General features: G+C 43.7%; 1 protein-coding gene across 1 annotated transcript in view; it reads right to left on the bottom strand.

Annotated features, from left to right (window-relative positions):
- LOC130296202 (gastrula-specific protein 17-like) overlaps nt 1-23,155 on the bottom strand; it is a 67,175-nt gene that overhangs the window by 43,556 nt on the left and 464 nt on the right. The window lies entirely within an intron of this gene.

Genomic DNA, 23,155 nt, shown 5'->3' on the forward strand with positions numbered 1-23,155 from the left:
ACCACCGAGGGACCTTTGATTAGGTTGTTCAAGTTGATGGATTTTATTAAGTCGTAGTAGTGCCAGTTGGACTCTTGGTCCTCTGTTTGGGCACATATAGGATATGTTCACATTGGGGAATTCCATGGAATCTCCGCTTGCAGAATTTCGTGAGTGGAGATTCCATCTGGCGGCCGCCACCGAAATCCTTCAGCGGTAGGACTGCACAGCTCTGCGCTGCCACCATTGACAGCAATTCAGTGCTCGCAGAATTCCACGCAAACAATAAACAGGTTCATTCTTAGCGCAGTTCAATTTCAGCGGCGGAATTCTCTGCTGCTGAAATTCCCCAGTGTGAACCGGTCTGCGGAAGACCCATTTTCACCATGGTAATTTTTCATGGTAATTTTCATTGTGCAAATTTCTGATGAGCAATTCCGCGTGAGGAAATACTGCTCAAATTACCCAGTGTGAACATACTTTTACTGTATATCTTTAGTGGGACATTAGTGGGACATCGCCGCATCTTTAGTGGGACATCGCCGATCACTGTCGCCCGCTGCCTCCGGATGGGTAAGTGGATCTTCTACAGTCGGTCCACTGTCGTTTCCCCGTTCTGCCCCGCCTATTGTGGGTGGGCAGGACGCGGAAAACGAAAGTTAACCCCCCCGCCCCAGATCTGCTATTGGTTGTCGCTTCTGATGACCAATAGCAGGATTAGGAGGGGTGGCACCCCTGCCACCTCACTCCTATCCCTTCAGGGGGATCGAACGTGTCTTAGACAACCGCAATCCCCCTTATATTCCAGGTCACCATAGATCCTGTATGCCCCGGAATAGGCGCAAATTGCCAGTGTGAATTCACTTGCGATTTGCGCCGATCGCCGACATGGGGGGGGGGGGGGTCTGATGACCCCCCTGGGCATTTGCGCGGGGTGCCTGCTGATAGATATCAGCAGTCAACCCGGTCCGGTCCCCGCCCGGCGCGCGGCGGGGACCGAAATTCCCACGGGCGTATGGTACCAGAAAGCCAGGGCGTATCCATGCGCCATAAGGGGTTAAAGGGAATTTGTCACCAGAATAATACTGACTGCTTTAAAGAGGAACTTCGCCCCTAGACATATTATCTCAAACCCAAAGGATCTTGGCTGCGGCTAATTGTTTATTTCTGGGATGATTCAAGATCAGATCACAGCTGGATGGATAAATATTTCACCCTACTAAATAGAGGAGAATTAAAGGGGTTGTCTTACCAGTGCATAATCTTGGAGAGATGGGGGTGTCTGACTGCTGGAACCCCGTATTCTCAAAAACAAGATCTGAATTTCCTGTTGGAATAGAGTAGCGGTTGTGTGCTCGCACTGCTCTATATATTGTCTTAGGCACCTCTCATAGACAGTGAATGGATCGGCAATGTCATGTGTCCTCCATTCCGATATAAGACACTGTTCTCAAGATTGCAGGGGTCCCAGCAGTTGACCCCCCCTTGAAATCATACACTTATCCCCCTTAAAGGGTAAGTTCTAATGGTTGTACAAACCCTTTAAATTTGACACAGACATGAGATGATACCCATGCATTCCAATGTTGGGTGCTGTGTAGCATTTGGTATTACGCAGGGACTATAGATATTCTGTGTTACACCGTACAGGTCAATTGCCTTGTGTGCAAGCTCTTACACACACAGCAAATTGTGAAATTGTCCATTGCTAACCAAAAGAGTAAGTTGCTGTGTGTAGCTTTGGCGATTATAATTGAAGACCGAAGACTCTTGCGTTGTCTAATGTCAGGGTAATAGGAAGAACTCAATATATGCTAGTCACCATATTGCCCATTAATTGGCATAAAGGGTTGTCTAGGACTAGAGTAAAAGTTGTGACTTAACAGGGGTATTCCCACAATTAGAAGTTATCCCTTAACTATAGGATAGGGGATAAACCTTTCTGACCACAGGGAACCCTACCAATCATGAAATTGGAGTGGACATCAGTTAGTATTGGTGGGATCCCAGTGGTCCGCCCCCCACTGATCACGAGAATGGAGGTGAAGTCTGTTGAGAATAGTAGGGGTCCCAGCAGTCATGCCGACTGATCATCAGTTATATCCCCTATGCAATCAAGATAAAGTTCCAGTTATTACCATTTTTTTTATTTAAACCACTTACAGATCTGTTAAATTTAAAAAAATATAATACTAAAAAAAGCCAGGCCTGCCCGTTTTTTGTGGGAGTCTGACATTTATCCCTATGATTGGTACTTATGTGTTTTATTATCTTATCTATCACAATGAGGCATTTATTGATTTAAAAAATAAAAGCTGTGCTCTGGTTGGTTGCTATGGTCAACAAGGCTTGATGACGATCGTTCCTGTATTGACTATACTATGATCACTAAAGTACTAGCAATTTTTGGATGAAACTTGTAAACTTACTTTCTTTCCAGATGATAGTAACATAGAATGTGTTGGCAGATAAAACCATTCAGCCCATCTAGTCTGCCCAATATACTGAATACTGAATAGTCCTTATACCTATCTCTATCTTATATGAAGGATAGCCTTATACCTATCTCTATCTTATATGAGGGATAGCCTTATACCTATCTCTATCTTAAATGAATGATAGCCTTATACCTATCTCTATTTTATATGAAGGATAGCCTTATACCTATCTCTATCTTATATGAAGGATAGCCTTATACCTATCTCTATTTTATATGAAGGATAGCCTTATACCTATCTCTATTTTATATGAAGGATAGCCTTATACCTATCTCTATTTTATATGAAGGATAGCCTTATGCCTATCTCTATCTCATATGGAGGATAGCCTTATATCTATCTCTATCTTATATGAAAGATAGCCTTATACCTATCTCTATCTCATATGAATGATAGCATTATACCTATCTCTATCTTATATGAAGGATAGCCCTATATCTATCTCTATCTTATATGAAGGATAGCCTTATGCCTAGCCCTATCTTATATGAAGGATAGCCTTATACCTCTCTCTTTCTTATATAAAGGATAGCCTTATACCTATCCCTATCTTATATGAAGGATAGCCTTATGCCTATCTCTATCTTATATGAAGGATAGCCTTATGCCTAGCCCTATCTTATATGAAGGATAGCCTTATACCTCTCTCTTTCTTATATAAAGGATAGCCTTATACCTATCCCTATCTTATATGAAGGATAGCATTATACCTATCTCTATCTTATATGAATGATAGCATTATACCTATCTCTATCTTATATGAAGGATAGCCCTATATCTATCTCTATCTTATATGAAGGATAGCCTTATGCCTAGCCCTATCTTATATGAAGGATAGCCTTATACCTCTCTCTTTCTTATATAAAGGATAGCCTTATACCTATCCCTATCTTATATGAAGGATAGCCTTATGCCTATCTCTATCTTATATGAAGGATAGCCTTATGCCTAGCCCTATCTTATATGAAGGATAGCCTTATACCTCTCTCTTTCTTATATAAAGGATAGCCTTATACCTATCCCTATCTTATATGAAGGATAGCATTATGTCTATCTCTATCTTATATGAAGGATAGCATTATACCTATCACTATCTTATATGAAGGATAGCCTTATACCTATCCCTATCTTATATGAAGGATAGCATTATGCCTATCTCTATCTTATATGAAGGATAGCCTTTTACCTATCTCTATCTTATATGAAGGATAGCCTTATTCCTATCCCTATTTTATATAAAATGATAGCCTTATACCTATCCCTATCTTATATGAAGGATAGCCTTATACCTATCCCTATCTTATATGAAGGATAGCCTTATACCTATCACTATCTTATATGAAGGATAGCCTTATACCTATCTCTATTTTATATGAAGGATAGCCTTATGCCTATCTCTATCTTATATGAAGGATAGTCTTATACCTATCCCTATCTTATATGAAGGATAGCCTTATACCTATCACTATCTTATATGAAGGATAGCCTTATACCTATCTCTATCTTATATGAAGGATAGCCTTATGCCTATCCCATACATGCTTAAACTCATTTCCTGTATTTGCAGCTACCACTTCTGCAGGAAGGCTATTCCATGCATCCACTACTCTCTCAGTAAAGTAATACTTCCTGCAGAAACCTTTGCCCCTCCAATATAAAACCATGTCCACTTGTAGTAGTTTTGCTTCTTGTAAATTATGATGATCTGTCATCGTTTGGCTAAAACAATCATTTGATGTTATGGGAAACCTGTTACGGCTTTCATGCTGCCTGAACCACGAGTTATCGGGACGGTCCCCGGGGGCATCTACCTATTCCACCAGCCTGAATTGATAGATCTCTCCACATTTGGGTATAGATAGAGATCTGTCAATCAAGGTCGGAGGGGCAGGAATCAGCCAGCGGGGGCCATTTCTGGTTCGACAGCATGAAAATAACGACAAGTTCTCTTTTAATTTCACCCAACGATTGTTTTGATTGAAGTCGTGTCTAGACTGATGTGTACGGCCAACATTACGGAGGCATGGGGCACCGCTGGTAAATGAATACACAGCATTGCTTCAGGCAACAAAATGGCCGCTGCCTTTGTGTATAGATAAGGGATCACCTTGCACTTCATCCACTTCATCGTTGTTACTGAAGCCTTTCGGTTTTGTGTTATAGTTGCACATGTCGCAGAATGTCTCGCCTTGGCTTCACACCTTGATATATGTCATTAGTGTCTCCCCCCCTTCTCCGTCTTCCTGCTCCTCTCTCACCCGTCTGTCACACTCCTGGATCACACAGTCTCTCTCTATCCCTTCTCTTCTCCTCCTTCTCTCCCTCCGTTGTTCTCTCTGATTTCAGGCGCTGCATGGTAATTAGTGCTAAACTCATTTGCACAAGTACAGTTAATTGGCTACAGCAATTAATTAATGTGTTGAAAATTTGGCACCAGAAGAAGAAGGGAAAAAAAAAAAAAAAAAGTTAGTCATAAAACAAAAGAAAGTGAAATGACAGTGTCCGACCTCCTTCTAGGGTGGGCCTGACACATACCCCTAGTGTAAATCTTTATTTTGATTTTGCATGTGATTTTTATAATGTAAGATAATAATAGTAAAATAATCCATGGAGAGGCTATAGATTGGTACAGTGCTCTGTCATATATAGTAAGGAGCTAGGTGTAAGGATAAGTAGGGGTTAAATTTCATTGCAGTAGAGGCGATAAGGTTGGAAAACAGACAAGGGTCCGTGAAGGCCAACCTACTGTGTGCCCAAACAGGCAAACAGTCGACAATCATAGAGGTCACGGTATATGTCAACTGTAACCCATATGGCAAAGCCGGGTAAAAAGAATTCCATAAAGACTCTCTGGTGCCGGGAGCTTGTGACGTCATAGCCCCATCCCCTCATGATGTCACGCCCCGCCCCTCAATGCAAGTCAATGGGAGGGGGCGTGACAGCCGTCACGCCCCCTCCCATAGACTTGCATTGAGGGGGCGGGGTGTGAAGTCATAAGGGGTGGGGCTATGCCCTCACGAGCTACCGGCTCCAGCGGTTCGGAACAGTTCGTTCCAAGCGCTGAGCAGCGGAGTACCCCTTTAAAGGGTTATGTTGAACCCAGATATGGTATCATTTTCTCTGGTTTAGACAACACAAGGGGTGCTGAGGTAGCATACACTGTTCCGGACTTGGTTCCTATCTTAGGTTCTTAATGGAGCACCCACCCTGAGAAGAGCGACCTATCTGTGCAACTATCCCTGCACAAGTTCATGATAGACCTACATGTGAATTGCATTAAGTTCCCAGACGTGTTTCTGCTGGGGTGCTCATTCCCAGCTTCTTCAGTGGGAAAAACAGTAGGGTAAAATCAAGGTGACCAGAAATTAGACAGTAGCCCAGGCATAGGCAACCTTTGGCACTGCAGATATGTTGGACTACATCTCCAATGATGCTTTCACATCTAGAACTAATAGGGACAGAACGTTGATCCAGGGATTTATTCTGATGCCATATTTGGAGTCGGGAAGGAATTTTTACCTCTAGTATGAGGGTTTTTTGCCTTCCTCTGGATCAACTCGGTAGGAACTCATTATGGATATAGGTGGAACTTTATGGACTCTGGTCTTTTATTCAACCTTATGAACTATTTTACTATGTAGATGTAGTCCAAAACATCTGCAGTACTGAAGGTTGCCTCTGCCTGCAGTAGTCTATCACTGAATGGTGTGGGCTGGTCATTATCCCACTGCTAAAGCCACACCTTGGTTTGTTGAGGATGTACTGTATACCTACAATTATCCATTGGGCTGAAGCATTCCATAAAGTCCCACTCACCAAACTAAGATGTGGGTTTTGCAGTTGGTTCGGGATTGGCCCATTTTGTGATAAACCACTTTCAATATTCTAAAGTAATGTCCAGCGCAAAGTGCGGTAAAACAACAGGTACTTTATTGTAGGATCAACGGATACAAACTTGCATCAGGCAGAAGCCGACTCATTTCGGACCGTTACAGGTCCTTAGTCATGGCATAATAAGTGGAATAAAATCCAAACTTTAAATACTTTCTTAGGAACATCACGTGTATCATGACATCACACTTAGTGATGTCATAGATAGATAGAGCGTCAGGTGCAGCGCCGGAGACTCGTGTCGTCACTGTCACGCCCTGCTTTCGATGAACAGCCACGCCCCCTCAATGCTAGTCTATGGGAGGGGGCGTGGCAGCCATGACGTCACGAGCGGGCGTGACCGTAACGTCTCCAGCCTCCGCCCCGCATCGCCAGTCATCCGGCACGGAGCGAAATTTACTCTGTGCACCGGATGTCTGGGGTGCTGCAGCCAGGATTGTGGGGGTCCCCAGCGGCGGGTCCCCTGTGATCAGACATCTTATCCCCTATCCTTTGCATTGGGGATAAGATGTCTAGGGGCGGAGTACTCCTTTAAGACACTGACCATATTTAGCCTCATTATCACCCATTAAGACATTTCTGGTGACTTGCTATTGGACTGCTAAGCCTGCTTCTTAGACCCATCATCTCTTTTATTCCAGGATTAGATTAAAAAAATTCTGTCACCATTTGATTCAAAAACGTTTTTTTTCCCCTCCAGAGTACCAATTTAATTTCTTTCAAAAACAGCACTGCACCTGTCCTCAGGTTGTGTGTGGTTTTACAAGCTGCAATACCACACACAGCCGGAGGGCAGGTGTGGTGCTGTTTTTGAAAGAAATTTATTTTTTCTAATCCTGGATAACTCTTTTAACCCTATCCTTTATGGTTTATATACAATGCATGCAGAAAGTTTTCAGACCCTTTCACTTTCTTCACATTTTGTTATGTTGCGGCCTTGTGCTAAAAAAAAAACATAAAAGGGAAAACAGAATTTTAAATTTTTTTGCTAATTTATTAAAAATGAATGTCACATATGGACAGGGGATCAGTCCCTGTCCCTACCTATAGCATATCCACAACCCATGAAGATGGTCCCTTTCTAACTAAAGTGCTGGGACGTCTAGTCAAAATAACAAACTACAAAAACACAGTAAAGGGTCAGGGGTAGCAAAGGTATACAAACACACAAACTAATACAGAGAGAGACCAACAAACAGATAAATCAGAGTGAACAAGCCGATGTCAGAACCGAAAGGACTAGAGAGATGCTGAATCAGGGTTAACCAGAAAACACAGCCAAAGTCAGAATGCCAGAAAACAGAATACAATTCAGGTAATGCTATCTTCAGAAATTACTTCTTTCACAGGCCAGTTGTACTAGCACACTGCTTAAATAGGCAAGCTGAAGGGTGTGGACTGAAAGAGGACACAGAATTGACCAGAGAAAAAACAGGATAGGCCAGGGCTTAGCCACAGCAACCACAAACTTTGCCAGAAGCTAGAAAGGTTTAACCCTTCGGACAAATCTGGGTCGAGTCATTACAATGAAAAGCTAATCTTTTGCACGGATATAAGTATTCAGACCCTTTGCAATAATACTTGAAATTTGTCTCTGGGGTCCCCCATCTCTCCTTATCATCCCTGAGAGACAGCCTAACTGAGCCAAAATGTGGTTTTCATATGGAAGTGTACCATATGTCGCCTAACCAACTCATTTTGATCACCTGAACCTTTGATGATGTTTTATTAGGGATACTTGGGAATTGGGTGATATCTTGCACATACAGTAGTTCACATAAACATGATAGGGCCCCATGTGACAGATTAAAAATAAGCCTCCTGTGGTCCAGGAACAATAAATGATTCTGCAGAGAGCTTCCCCTAGTGAGGACCGAAATAATTTTATCCTTTAAAGAGTACCTCTCATGATCTTGTTAACTCTTATAATCCCCCAGGTCACTGTCCCCATCATGATAAACCACCCCCTGCCTTTATTTTTATTATTTGTTAGTTTTCTACCTTGATATTGCTCTGTATTTTCTGCTCAGTCTCTGTCAGATTCACAGACTGGGAAGGGGCGTTCCCCAGCAGGCGTGACATCATCTGAAGCCATACAGGAGAGAACTTCCTCCCTCACTCTGCTATGCACAGCCCACAGCAGTTCAGTGTGAGATGAGCTATGATTGGATAAGGCTGCACCCCCCCCCCCTCGGCACTTCAGACTGCATTTCCTGATTTTGGACTTCTGCCAGGCCAGAGGAGTCCAAAGTCTGTGCAAGAGATGGGGGGGAAATGTGCTCTGGACAAGTAGGGAGACACCTAGTGGAAGCTTTTTTAAACACAAATAAACCATAGAAAACTTCTTTTTTTTTTTTTTTTTTTTAAACAAAGTACATTAGAAAGATTTTTTTTTTATTTACCATAATGAGTGCAATAGCTGAATTTGTTTTTAGCTCATTTAACTCAATATTTTTTCCCAAACTTCTCAAAGCAGGGTTTGCAGGTACTAGGAAACACTTTTTTTTTGCAAGTCAGTTGTAGCTATAGAGGGTGCAGATACAGCAGTCTGCTTCCGTCCCCGTTCACAGCATAAATCTGCATGTGGATGTGGTATTGTCTATATGTAAGGCTATGTGCACACACAGAATTTTGAGGGCAAAAAAATTTATTTTTATTCTTTTTTTATAACTGTCTATTTAGGAAACATTTTTAACACTTTTTCCAGCCTAGGTATGTTTAGTTAAATGTCATTAGACTAAGAAAGAACAAAAATAAAATCAAAATCAAGGTTGCATCTTTGACCTTGTAAGTCCATTTAGAAAGTGTCCATTAACCCCTTAAAGGAGAAATCTGGCAAAAATAATCTTATGCCCTTAGGGGGATTACTGATCACCCGGACCCGGCACTCAGTGAGGAGCAGTGCTGGCGGCACATGCTCCATTCATCTCCTGATTGCATATACTGTTCAGTGCTACTCCATAGAACCGCATTGATCACTGTTATCGGTGCTCCAGCCTGCCATGGCTGATTGGAGCACTGATCGGACGGCGAGGAGGCAGTTAAGGGCCCTCCTGCCATCCTCTCAGCTGACCAGGACACCGCTGTTTCACCGCAGTGTTCCCGATTAGCACCGCTGAGCAGCCGGGATGTAATTTTTTACATTTTAGTCGAGTGTGTGATTATAGCCTTAGGGTAGGTTTACACAAGCGTATTTCCTTACAAACTCACAGTGAGTTTGAAAGGGAGCGGGGTCTTCGTCAGCTGTCTGTGGGAAATTTTTGAAGTCAATGGGGTCTGTGGCGGATTTTCAACAGCGCAACAGCCGGTAGAGACCCCGCCCCCTTTCAAACTTGCATCATGAAACAGACTGCAAGTTTGTTAGGAAATACGCCTGTGCAAACCTACCTTAATGGGGTACTCTACCCCTAGACATCTTATCCCCTATCCTTTGGACCTCCACGATCAGACATCTTATTCCCTATCATTTGGATAGGGGATAAGATGTCTAGGGGGGGAGTACACCTTTAAGGCAAATTTAACACCAGCGTTTTACTTATCTTTGCACCTGTCTTATGGCTGCAAATCTCAACTTGACCACTATTGACTTAAACTGTGACCAAAATACATGTGCAAAAAGGGACCCTTATTATACTTGTACTTGTAGTATTATACTATCCAAAGGATAGGGGATAAGATGCCTGATTGCGGGAGGCCCGCCCCCTCCCGTAGGCTTGCATTGAGGGGCGGAGCGTGACGTCACACGGGGGCGGAGGCGTTACGTCACACGCCGCCGGCCCTGCAGTTGACCGTAATCAGACCCGGAGCGAACACACTCCGGGGACTGATTACAAACGGGGTGCCGCGTGCATGATCAATTTTTTTTATTAATGGATCAACTATTATTTTTGCTGAAAAAACTGATGGAAAAACTGAACAAATACGCACATGAGAAAATGGAACGTACATTTTTGCTTTTATCCCATTGACGTCTAAAAATTACAGCAACATGGCTCCTGGAACATGCTGTAAAAAATAAAAAAAAATAAACGTATGTAATAAAAATGTGTGCAAAAAAATGAAAATGTAAATACAACCAATTAAGCAATGATGGATGACAGAGATGTGAATGAGCCCTTACACTAACTTTGCAATTGTATGAGCATGTACGTATCATCTCCCCCGCTGTAATCTGGGGGGAAATTTATGGGGCAGGTGTTCGGTTCCCTTGCAGTGCTACTACAGGGCAATTTAAAGTGCCCTTGTCCTTTAGAAAAACCTTTCACAGATACATGTCAAAAGTTTTGAATGCTGAGACTCCTCCCCCCAATCAGGAGTGGGGAGAAGTACATGGTAGCGCACTTCACTTCCGGGATCATATCGATCACCATTTTGCAACCCCATTATAAATATATGGGACCGTTCAGAGAACCTGTAAGCCTTAAAGGGGTACTCCGTTGGAAAGCATTTTTTTAAATCAACTGGTGCCAGAAATTTAAACAGATTTCTAAATTACTACTATTTAAAAATTTTAATCCTTCCAGTACTTATCAGCTGCTATATATTACAGAGGAAATTATTTTCTTTTTGAAGTTCTTTTCTGTCTGACCACAATGCTCTCTACTGACACTCTGTCCATGTCAGGAACTGTCCAGAGCAGAAGAAAATCCTCATAGCAAACCTATCCTGCTCACAGTTCCTGACATGGACAGAGGTGTCAGGAGAGATCAATGTGGTCAGACTGAAAAGAAATTCTAAAAGAAAAGAACTTCCTTTGGAGCATACAGCAGCTGATAAGTACTGGAAGGATTAAGATTTTTAAATAGAAGTAATTTACAAATCTGTTTAAAGGACAACTGCAGTGGTAAACATTTATATATGCCTGTGCCCGGGCCTCAAAAATAAACAAAATAAACTCATACATACCTTCCTACGAGCCCCCGTTAGTCCGGCACTGGCCTCACGGTCCGGCAGTGCCGACGTCATTCCACTTCCTGGGGACGGGGACGCCGCAGAGCCGTCGGCGTATCACCGGCCATAGCGATGTCCCGCCCCGGCCTGTGATAGGCTGAGCCCACTGTCATGTAAGGAGCTCTGGCCGGCTTCTTACATGACAGTGGGCTCAGCCTATCACAGGCCGGGGCGGGACATCGCTATGGCCGGTGATACGCCGACGGCTCTGCGGCGTCCCCGTCCCCAGGAAGTGGAATGACGTTGGCACTGCCGGACCGTGAGGCCTGTGCCGGACCAACGGGGGCTCGTAGGAAGGTATGTATGAGTTTATTTTGTTTATTTTTGAGGCCCAGGCACGGGCATATATAAATGTTTACCACTGCAGTTGTCCTTTAACTTTCTGGCACCAGTTGATTAAAAAAGAAAAAGTTTTCCACCTGAGTACCCCTTTAAAGCTGCAAGTTATTGAGTGAAACGTGATGGTCAGTGGGGTCTCAGAACTCAGACCACAACTGATCAAAACTTTTAACATGTCTTTGTGATATGTCAAAAGTTGTTCTAAATGACAGGAATACCTTAATGGGAATCTGTTATCTGTATTTGCTGCTAAGAGCTGCAGACACCATTGGATAGCTATAAGGGTATAAAAGAAAATTGTACCTTTCCTGGAGCTGATGGTGGTTGCCAAACTTATAAAATTGCCCTTTTATTTCTCAAGCAAGTGTCAAGGAGGCAGGACCAAGCTGCTCAAGTGCCACAGTATGGCACACCTTGCAACCACCATCAGCTCCAGGAAAGTTATAGTTTACCTTTATACCCTAACAGCTATATACCGCGTCTGCTGCTCTTACCAGCCAATTCAGCTGTCAGATTTCCCTTAAAAGGGTTCTCTGCTGCTAGACATCTTATCCCCTATTCAAAGGATAGGGGGGGATAAGATGTCTGATCGCGGGGGTCCCGCTGCTGGGGCCCCCCCTGCAATCTCGGCTGCAGCACCCCCTGTCATCGGGTGCATGGAGCGAGCTTCACTCCGTGCCTGATGACTGGCGATACGGGGGCAGGAGGTTCGTAACGTCACGGCCCGCCCCCTCGTGATGTCACGCCCCGCCCCCTTAATGCAAGTCTATGGGAGGGTGTGTGGTGGCCATCACGCCCCCTCCCATAAACTTGCATTGAGGGGGTGGGGCATGACATCTTTGGATAGGGGATAAGATGTCTAGGGGCGGAGTACCCCTTTAAGTATTACAGATTCCATTTAACTAAATTGGCTAAACTAAATCAGTTTACTGCATGGACTGGGTCCTCTGTAGTTTTTGAATCCCTAATATTTGACAAAAAGTTTTCTAAACTAAACAGACCCTTTACATTTTTTGGATGTTAATGATTAACTCCTGAATGGTCATGATAGGGTATAGCCCATCATGGTCATGATGGGCCCTGATAGCAGTTTGGGATAGCAGTCTCCACATTTGCAACCTAGGATACTTCGCATTGTTAGATCACATCACATCCAAATATGTAATAGTATTAAGATAGATTAGATAAAAAGCTAAATTCTCTTCTGTCTGCTCTGTGCCCTAAACCTTTTCCCACTAAAACCCTGAAGTTTAATTGGGAAACCATGCCAACATTTACACCATTGGGAGATGTGGGCATATGCTTAGCAGAACATGCACAATCTGCTGCAGGGTCTTCATTATAAGGGAAATCCACCTCTCCCTGATGTGTCAGAAGATACCAATAATGGGAGTCATTGAGCCTGGGTCCTTGCTGTTTCCTGAATCAGAAGGACAGTGATGACCTACAAGACACTGTGGGTCATTACCTTCAAGAGTCATTGATGGTAACATTAAAGGAACAAACCACTAATAGTCACTGAACATATTTTAGGGTAATGTTTTTAAGCTTTTAATGGAAGCTTAAAGGAAACCTGACATTGAAAATGCAGAACAATCTGCAGGCATCATGTTATAGAGGAGCTGAAAAGATTATTTATACAATACAGTACAATCTGCAGGTATCATGTTATAGAGCAGGAGGAGCTGAGCAGATGATATATATAATACAGTACAATCTGTAGTTATCATGTTATAGAGGAGGAGGAGCTAAGCAGATTATATATACAATACATTACAATCTGCAGGTATCATGTTATAGAGGAGGAGGAGCTGAGCAGAGGATATATACAATACATTACAATCTGCAGGTATCATGTTATAGAGGAGGAGGAGCTGAGCAGATGATATATACAATACAGTACAATCTGCAGGTATCATGTTATAGAGCAGGAGGAGCTGAGCAGATGATATATACAACACAGTACAATCTGCAGGTACCATGTTATAGAGCAGGAGGAGCTGAGCAGATGATATATACAATACAGTACAATCTGCAGGTATCATGTTATAGAGCAGGAGGAGCTGAGCAGATGATTATATACAATACAGTACAATCTGCAGGTATCATGTTATAGAGCAGGAGGAGCTGAGCAGATGATATATACAATACAGTACAATCTGCAGGGATCATGTTATAGAGCAGGAGGAGCTGAGCAGATGATATATACAATACAGTACAATCTGCATGTATCATGTTATAGAGCAGGATGAGCTGAGCAGATGATATATATACAATACAGTACAATCTGTAAGTATCATGTTATAGAGCAGGAGGAGCTGAGCAGATGATATATACAATACAGTATAATCTGCAGGTATCATGTTATAGAGCAGGAGGAGCTGAGCTGATGATAAATACAATACAGTACAATCTGCATGTATCATGTTATAGAGCAGGATGAGCCGAGCAGATGATATATATACAATACAGTACAATCTGCAGGCATCATGTTATAGAGCAGGAGGAGTTGAGCAGATGATATATACAATACAGTACAATCTGCAGGTATCATGTTATAGAGCAGGAGGAGCTGAGCAGATGATATATACAATACAGTACAATCTGCAGGTATCATGTTATAGAGCAGGAGGAGCTGAGCAGATGATTTATACAATACAGTACAATCTGCAGGTATCATGTTATAGAGCAGGAGGAGCTGAGCAGATTATTTATACAATACAGTACAATCTGCAGGCATCAAGTTATAGAGCAGGAGGAGCTGAGCTGATGATTTATACAATACAGTACAATCTGCATGTATCATGTTATAGAGCAGGATGAGCTGAGCAGATGATATATGTACAATACAGTACAATCTGCAGGTATCATGTTATAGAGCAGGAGGAGTTGAGAAGATGATATATACAATACAGTACAATCTGCAGACATAATGTTATAGAGCAGGAGGAGCTGAGCAGATGATATTTACAATACAGTACAATCTGCAGGTAACATATTATAGAGCAGAAGGAGCTGAGCAGATCATATATACAATACAGTACAATCTGCAGGTATCATGTTATAGAGCAGGAGGAGCTGAGCAGATTATTTATACAATACAGTACAATCTGCAGGCATCAAGTTATAAAGCAGGAAGAGCTGAGCAGATGATATATACAATACAGTACAATCTGCAGGTATCATGTTATAGAGGAGGAGGAACTGAGCAGATGATATATACAATACAGTACAATCTGCAGGTATCATGTTATAGAGCAGGAGGAGCTGAGCAGATGATATATACAATACAGTATAATCTGCAGGTATCATGTTATAGAGCAGGAAGAGCTGAGCAGATAATATATACAATACAGTACAATCTGCAGACATCATGTTATAGAACAGGAGGAGCTGAGCAGATGATATATACAATACAGTACAATCTGCAGGCATCATGTTATAGAGCAGGAGGAGCTGAGCAGATGATATATACAATACAGTACAATCTGCAGGTATCATGTTATAGAGGGGCTGAGCAGATTATTTATACAATACAGTACAATCTGCAGGTATCATGTTATAGAGCAGGAGGAGCTGAGCAGATGATATATACAATACAGTACAATCTGCAGGTATCATGTAATAGAGCAGGAGGAGCTGAGCAGAGGATATATACAATACAGTACAATCTGCAGGTATGTTATAGAGCAGGAGGAGCTGAGCAGATGATATATACAATACAGTACAATCTGCAGGTATCCTGTTATAGAGCAGGAGGAGCTGAGCAGATGATATATACAATACAGTACAATCTGCAGGTATCATGTTATAGAGCAGGAGGAGCTGAGCAGATGATATATACAATACAGTACAATCTGCAGGTATCATGTTATAGAGCAGGAGGAGCTGAGCAGATTATATATACAATATAGTACAATCTGCAGACATCATGTTATAGAGCAGGAGGAGCTGAGCAGATGATATATACAATACAGTCCAATCTTCAGGTATCGTGTTATTTAAACTACCCTTCAAAAAAAGCAGTTAGTGCTCCATCCTTCTGCCTCCAGACTGTATGCAAGGTACTAAAGGTAAGTGCACACAGGACAGAGTTGCTGATTTTCCATGCAGATTTGCACATGGAATATCATGGTAGAATGCTGCTGAGATTTTAACAGACCTAATCTACCTATTACTGCAGACATTTTGTGGGCAAAAAGCTACCTGCAGTGTGTATTGTGCTCCATTTATATTACACTCAACCTTGACCAGTCTGTAACGCCCCCCACCCCACCCCCCAGGATGATGCTGCCCCCACCATGCTCCACTGTAGGGATGGTAAGGGCCAGGGGATGAGCAGGACCTGGTGTCCTCCAGACATTATGGGGGGAGATTCATCAAAACCTGTCCAGAGGAAAAGTCACTGAGTTCAGAGGCCTTTTCAAAATGAAGGAGACCATGGAACTTCGGAGAGATCGGGAATTTTCATGGCGCTGATCGGGGAGAAGTCAATCACGTTGTGTACATCAAGATAAAATTCCTTTAATGGTTAAGGTGCAACACGTTTCACTGCCAGGCCTGAGGAAGCTGCACCTGCGCAGTGAAACGCATTGCACCTTAACCATTGAATGAATTTTATCTTGATGTACACAACGTGATTGACTTCTCCCCAATCAGCGCCACGAAAATTCCCGGTCTCTCCGAAGTTCCATGGTCTCCTTAATCTTCACGGGAAGGCTGCAGATGGGTCCATGAATATTTTGTCACTCATTTCATGCTGTCCATTGTTGGGTATGCCGGTACACAACCGGAGCGGGTAAGTGGCCATTGTGCCCCCCTCTGTATAATTAACATCCTGCACGTGTGATTCTCCACAGGGAGCGCCTTTTTGTTGTTTTTATATTTCAGATTCAAAATGAAAGAAGCGATCTGATTGGTTGCTATGGGCAACTCAGAAACTTTTCCTCTGGACGGGTTTGATAAATCTCCCTTAATATTTCCAGAGGAGGCTTCTTTCTGGCCATTCTGCCATAGAACCCAGATAAGTGGAGTACTGCAGTGTTGACCTTCTGGAAGGTTCTCCCATCAGCACACAGGATCTTTGAAACCCAGCTAGAGTGAAAATTGGTTTCTTGGTAATCTCTCTTACCTAGGCCCTTCTCCCCCGATTTAGTTTGGTAGGGTGGCCAGCTCAGGCCACTGTGCTCTTTGGTACTTTCAGTGCAGCAGAAATATTTGTGTACCATTTTCCAGATTTGTACCTCCTCACAATCCTGTCTGTGAGCTCTACAGACAGTTCTTTCCACCTCATTGATTGGTTTTTGCTGCTATATACATGGTCAGCTGTGAGACTTATATGGACAGTGCTTTGTCTTCCCAAATCCTGTCCAATAAGCTAAATTTACCTCAGGTGACTCCACTGACCAGCGTTCGGAACATTTCGTTCCGAACGCTGTGTGCGTGCTGTGGAGGTTGGCCATGCCCCCTCATGACATACCACGCCCCCTCAAAGCAAGTCTATTGGAGGGGACATGACACCACCTCGCCCCCTCCCATAGACTTGCATTGAGGGGGCGTGTCCTGATGTAACGAGGAGGCGTGGCAAACCCCCTCAGCACGTGGGCACACAGCTTTTGGAACTAAATTGTCCCAACGCTGTGGAGTACCCCTTTAGGGTCTATTCACACATACAGTATTCTGCTCAGATTTGATGCGCAGGATTTTCTGCTGCAGATTTCAAAGTAAACTCAATGACTGAGCGCAGCTTCAAATCCTGCGCATCAAATCTGCGCAGAATAACTGTACGTGTGAATAGACCCTTAAGGTGGAGAAATATCTCAGGGATGATCAAGAGAAAATAGAGGAGCCAGAGATAGATATCAAGTGTCATAAGGGTCTGAATACTTATACTTAGGACTTTGAACCTGTTCAAATGACATTAATCTTTATTTATTCCTTAGGTCACATGCTGCTTCATCTCCGAGTATAACTAGATCTACCTGACCCCTGTGTAGAGGAAGATAAGAAATATTAGACTGACGTCTTTTGGAGTAACTTGGACATAACGCTACAAGAAAGAAACTGAGCCGAGTGAAAGGTCAGCCTGTCCGAACCATACCTTGACCAAATGTTTTGTGAATAGTTCTTTAGTGTCACATGTATTTAAAGGGGTATTCCGGCCTTATACATCTAATCTGCTATCCAAAGGATAGTGGATAAGATGTGCGATTGCAGGGGTCCCACCGCTGGGACCCCCGCAATCTCTGTGCTGCCTCAGAGACCGAGACATGACATCATGTCCACACCTCCTCCCATAGACATAAATGGAGGGTCGTGGCGGCTGTAGTCGCCAGTCATCCGGCACGGAGCGAAGTTCGCTCCGTGCACGGATGACCGAGGTGCTGCGCTGGAGATCCTTATAGGGGATAAGGGGTTTTTCGTCGGAGTACCCCTTTAAGCCCTGTAAAACCTCCATTGAGTAATCTGAATTAAGATTAAAAGTGGCAGAAAACAAGCATAAGGAGCAGTTAGGAATTGGTTGTCAAGGCCTACCCTGGGTGGTGTGGGACCAAGTCCAGTTCCTGTGCAGTTATTCAGTAACTACCCCATGTACCATCTTTGCCCTTGCTTGCTTGACGTCTCCCGTCTGCAGCTTTCGCGAGGAAGACCAGTTTCACACAGTCTATCGGTCTGAGAGGGTAAAAGGTTGGACCTCTTAGCAATCCGAAAACCCTGAGTGAACCTTTGGTCGGGTACTGTCATCTTTCGTCTGCGGGAGCCAACAAGCATAATTTCTGTCGCCTCATTTAAAGGGGTACTCCGGTGCTTAAACATCTTATCCCCTATCCAAAGGATAGGAGATAAGATGCCTGATCGCGGGAGTCCCGCTGCTGGGGACCACCGGGATCATGCACAAGGCACCCCGTTTGTAATCAGTGCCCGGAGCGTGTTCGCTCCGGGACTGATTACCGGCGACCGCAGGGCCAGCGGCGTGTGACGTCACACCTCCACCCCCGTGTGACGTCACGCTCCGCCCCTCAATGCAAGCCGATGGGAGGGGGCGTGATAGCTATCATGCCCCCTCCCGTAGGCTTGCATTGAGGGGCGGAGCGTGACGTCACACGGGGGCGGAGGCATGACGTCACACGCCGCCAGCCCCGCAGTCGCCGGTAATCAGAGCCGGAGCGAGCACGCTCCGGGCACTGATTACAAACGGGTTGCCGCGTGCATGATCCCGGGGGTCCCCAGAGGCGGGACTCCCGCGATCAGGCATCTTATCCCCTATCCTTTGGATAGGGGATAAGATGTTTAAGCACCGGAGTACCCCTTTAATGTTGACGCAAGCCACCAAAGCATAGGTACGACACAGGCACTTGTCCCAGATCCCCAGGCGAGCAAGCGGTGCTTTCAGCTGCATGTGCACACTTGCATGCAGCTGACAGCATCTGCAGCCTACATTGAGAGGAGAAACGTGACCTCCACCCCCACACAGTGCAGGTCCTGATGGCGTTACTAATTGGCACCTGCACTGTGGAGGAAGGAAGACGTGTGCCGGCTATACTGCCGAGGAGACTGCTGCATGGGACAGAAAGTAAGTATAAGCTTTGGTTTTGTTCCTTCTTTTTTTCCTTCACTCTGGGATTGGTTGGAGGGGCTGGATACCTACCTACATAGCTACCAACCTGAATAGTTAAATACCTGGCTACATAGCTACCTAACTGGCTTCTTAACTACCTACCTGGCTAAATTGCTACCTACCTGGCTATCAACCCACATAGCTATTTGATTACATAGTAACCAATCTACATGTCTACCTACCTGGCTACCTAACTACATAGCCACCTACTTATTTACATAGCTACTTAGCTACCTACCTGGTTACCTACCTGCCTACCAACATATTTACCTACCTTTATCTACCTACTTACATACCTAGTTACCTTCTTACCTGCTTTTTTTTTTACATACCTACATACCTACCTACCCCCTTACGTACATACTTACCTTCCTGCTTATTTATTTACGTACCTATCTATCTACATAGCTACTTTCCTGGCTACCTACTGGTCTACCTAGCTACCTGGCTACCTATCTCCTTACCTACAAAGCTAGCTTTCTACCTTCCTACTTACCTACATAGCAACTTGCCTTGCTACCTGGTTTTTACCTACATAGCTACCTACCTAGCAATCTGGCTACCTACCAAGCAGTAGAAGGAAAGCAGCACTACCTCCAAATCCCAAAAAATGTTTTATTTGGCTACCTACCTAGCTATCTGGATAACAACCTACTTATCTTGCTACTTATTTACCTACCTATCTAGCTCCCTGGCTACCAACCTACCTTTCTAACTACTTGTTTACCCAGCTATATGGCTAGAAGCCTACCTATCTAAACACTTATTTACTTACTTACCTACCTTTTTACCTACCTATCTACCCACCTACTTATATATCTACCTACCTACTTATTTACCTACCTATGTATATATCTATCTACCTACTTATTTACCTACTTTCCTACATATCTACGTGGGGGGCGGCTAACTAAACTAGGAATGTATTTAACTACCTGCTCATATACCTGCCTATGGGAAGGAATAGGGATCTAACTGCTGTGGGAAATGCCTACCTGCCTACTGTGAAGGGATATACGTACTTAATAGGAGACCTGTTGTTTTACTTATTTTTGCTGGGTGGTTCACCAAGGGGGGCATTTTTTACAGTTTGAGGGCCTATAGATGAGGAGATTGTGTAGAGTTGGGAAGGGAATGGAAATTGTGGAGTCCAAGATGTTTGACCTGCAGATGCTGAAGAGATGAAGTTTTGACTGAAAGAAGTTGCCATGGTGGTCTAAACCAAATGGAGAACAAAATTAAAAAGAACGATGCTGATCAGAAAATACGTGAATTGTCAATTGTCACTTAATTAAACTGTATGGCGAGACCATTGTATATGAAGACCTCACGACTCCCCCCTGACAGATGACACTGGGTAAAGAAGGATCAGGCATAGTGAATTTTAATTGCGCGATCTTTTTGTTCTTGGGTAGATATGCCTCTGCAAGAAAAGCCTGGCAGTGACTTACCCCTCCTCTTCATTTTAAACTCATGAATGTTCAAATGATCCAAACGTTCACGTACATATGGGGACTGGGCTGAACGTTGACTGAACAAGCATTTGGCTGACAGATATTGTCGTGTATCAGAGCGGAGTCAACTTTTGCTACTCTAAACTCTGTGAAACCTCAATGGTTTCCTGTAGAGATGAGCGAACTTACAGTAAATTCGATTCGTCACGAACTTCTCGGCTCTGCAGTTGATGTCTTTTCCTGCATAAATTAGTTGAGCTTTCAGGTGCTCCCGTGGGCTGGAAAAGGTGGATACAGTCCTAGGAGACTCTTTTCTAGGATTGTATCCACCTTTTCCAGCCCACCGGAGCACCTGAAGGCTGAACTAATTTATGCAGGATAAGCCATCAACTGCCGAGCCGAGAAGTTCGTGACGAATCGAATTTACTGTAAGTTCGCTCATCTCTAGTTTCCTGCTTTGTTTTTAGTCTACTTCTATAAGTATAATACCTATGCATATTATTCTGTGTTTTTAATATTGTCTGCATGCATGCAGAGTCTGATCTAAGTGTAAGGGGTTAAAAAGTACCAGTTCTAAACTAACTCATGCTATGTTCCCTAACTACTCCTAACATCCCTCCAGCCCTTACAAAAAATTCAGAGCTTTAAAAAGCTGTGTATCATACCTTTATTCTTGCTCATATTTCCCAGCAGGAGAAAGTGGGTGTTTCCCAGCAGGCATGGCATCACTGAAGCCTGCTGGGGGACCACTTCTGCCCTCACATGGTTGCAGTGCTGTGATGAATAGAAGACCTAAGGCTCTGTGCATGTTTCAGTCTGTGTTGCTATCAGTGAGGTTCTGCAGGTTTCAGTCTGTGCAGCTTTCTGTGAGAATCTGTAGACCTTTCACTTTCTGTGCAGCTGTCAATCAAGCTCAGTGCAGAGAAACAATTCCTGAGTTTGGTCTCCTGCCAGGCCAGGAGGAGACCAAACTCACTGTATTAATTGGGGCAGGGAACAGAACAGAGCCACCTAGTGGCCGTTTATTCTATTACATTTTAAACATATTTATGTTGATAATTTTAAAAGCAAGTGAATGGGAAAGTGTCTGCTAATTACAACAAGGAACACTATATTGAAAGTTTAATTTGGGGACAGGTACTCATTAACATTCTCTACCCAAAAGTCTTATCTTTGAGTGTACAGTGCTGCGGAATCTGTGTTTGTTATATATATAAATACATTATTATTATTATCTTCACTTTAAAAGTTCTGATAATATGTCACATGTTCACTCCTTAACCAGTAGGGCTAAGGTCTGTCTTGTCTCCACCCCACTCCCCAAGAATAGAAGGAGGATCCTAAAGCTCATGTTCAATACTGGCCTAGCCAGACAAGAAAGAATATCACCTTTTGCATCTCTCTCACCCTGCGTACGTTCAGACGAGCGGATTTACAGCGTATTTTACACTGCAGATCCGCCGCTGAAGGACCTCTGTATGGTGCCTTTACATGTGCCTGCTCGGAGCGGCAATACGCTGCTACGTGCAGACACACTGAAGCCATGTGCGAGTCGCCACGCATGAGCGGTGTACTCACACACATAGTGGCCGCTCCCCTGCTCAATGAGCTAGGCCGAGAGCTGCCACAATGTTTGAGTGTGAGCATGCGGGTGGCAATGTGCACATCGCAGTGTGTCTGCTCGTAGCGGCGTATTGCCGCTCCAGGCAGGCACATGTAAAGCAGCATATAGAGGTCCTTCAGTGGCGGATCCACAGCAAAATCCGCTTGTCTGAACGTACCCTTAGAGGGAGATTGCCTCCATCTTCAGTATTTCAGCACAAGGCAACATAGCTGCAACCTGTCTAGAATGTCCCACTATAGGGGTTGTACGAGGGGCAACATTAGGGACAAAGACAAACCCAATGGGTCCTATTAAAAGACTAGGTGTGGCTATTCCTCCAGACCTGGCCTAGTCAGGGACACACTGGCTTATAGGGATTCCTTTCTAAAAAAAAAAATCTGTATCTTAGATCACCCAAGAAAATGTAAGTGAGGGAAGACATCTTTGCATTTGTTACCATGGCACATGAAGACCGCTGAAGCATGCATATTGGACATACAGTCTACAGCCAAATCTAAGTCTCTTTAAAGAAGTCAGATCCTATGTACCACAAGGAACAAGCCAGGTACCCACAGAGGGTAGTACACAAAGTACATTCAGGGTAGCCACAGCCTCTGAGTTACCACGTGTTACAAGAGTGACAAAAGTCAAGTCTCACCCGAAAAGTGCAGTTTAGAACAAGGCAGGCTACACCACAAAGGTAACACATACGATGCCCAGGTTACCCGAAAGCCTTTAAGTCTTACACCTACAACAATGGAGAGCCTAAATCTCAAGAGGACTACAACTATTATAATAACCAAATCTCAAGTCTGCCAATTAC

This window comes from Hyla sarda, chromosome 12 (genome assembly GCF_029499605.1).
Source record: "Hyla sarda isolate aHylSar1 chromosome 12, aHylSar1.hap1, whole genome shotgun sequence".
NCBI lineage: Eukaryota > Metazoa > Chordata > Amphibia > Anura > Hylidae > Hyla > Hyla sarda.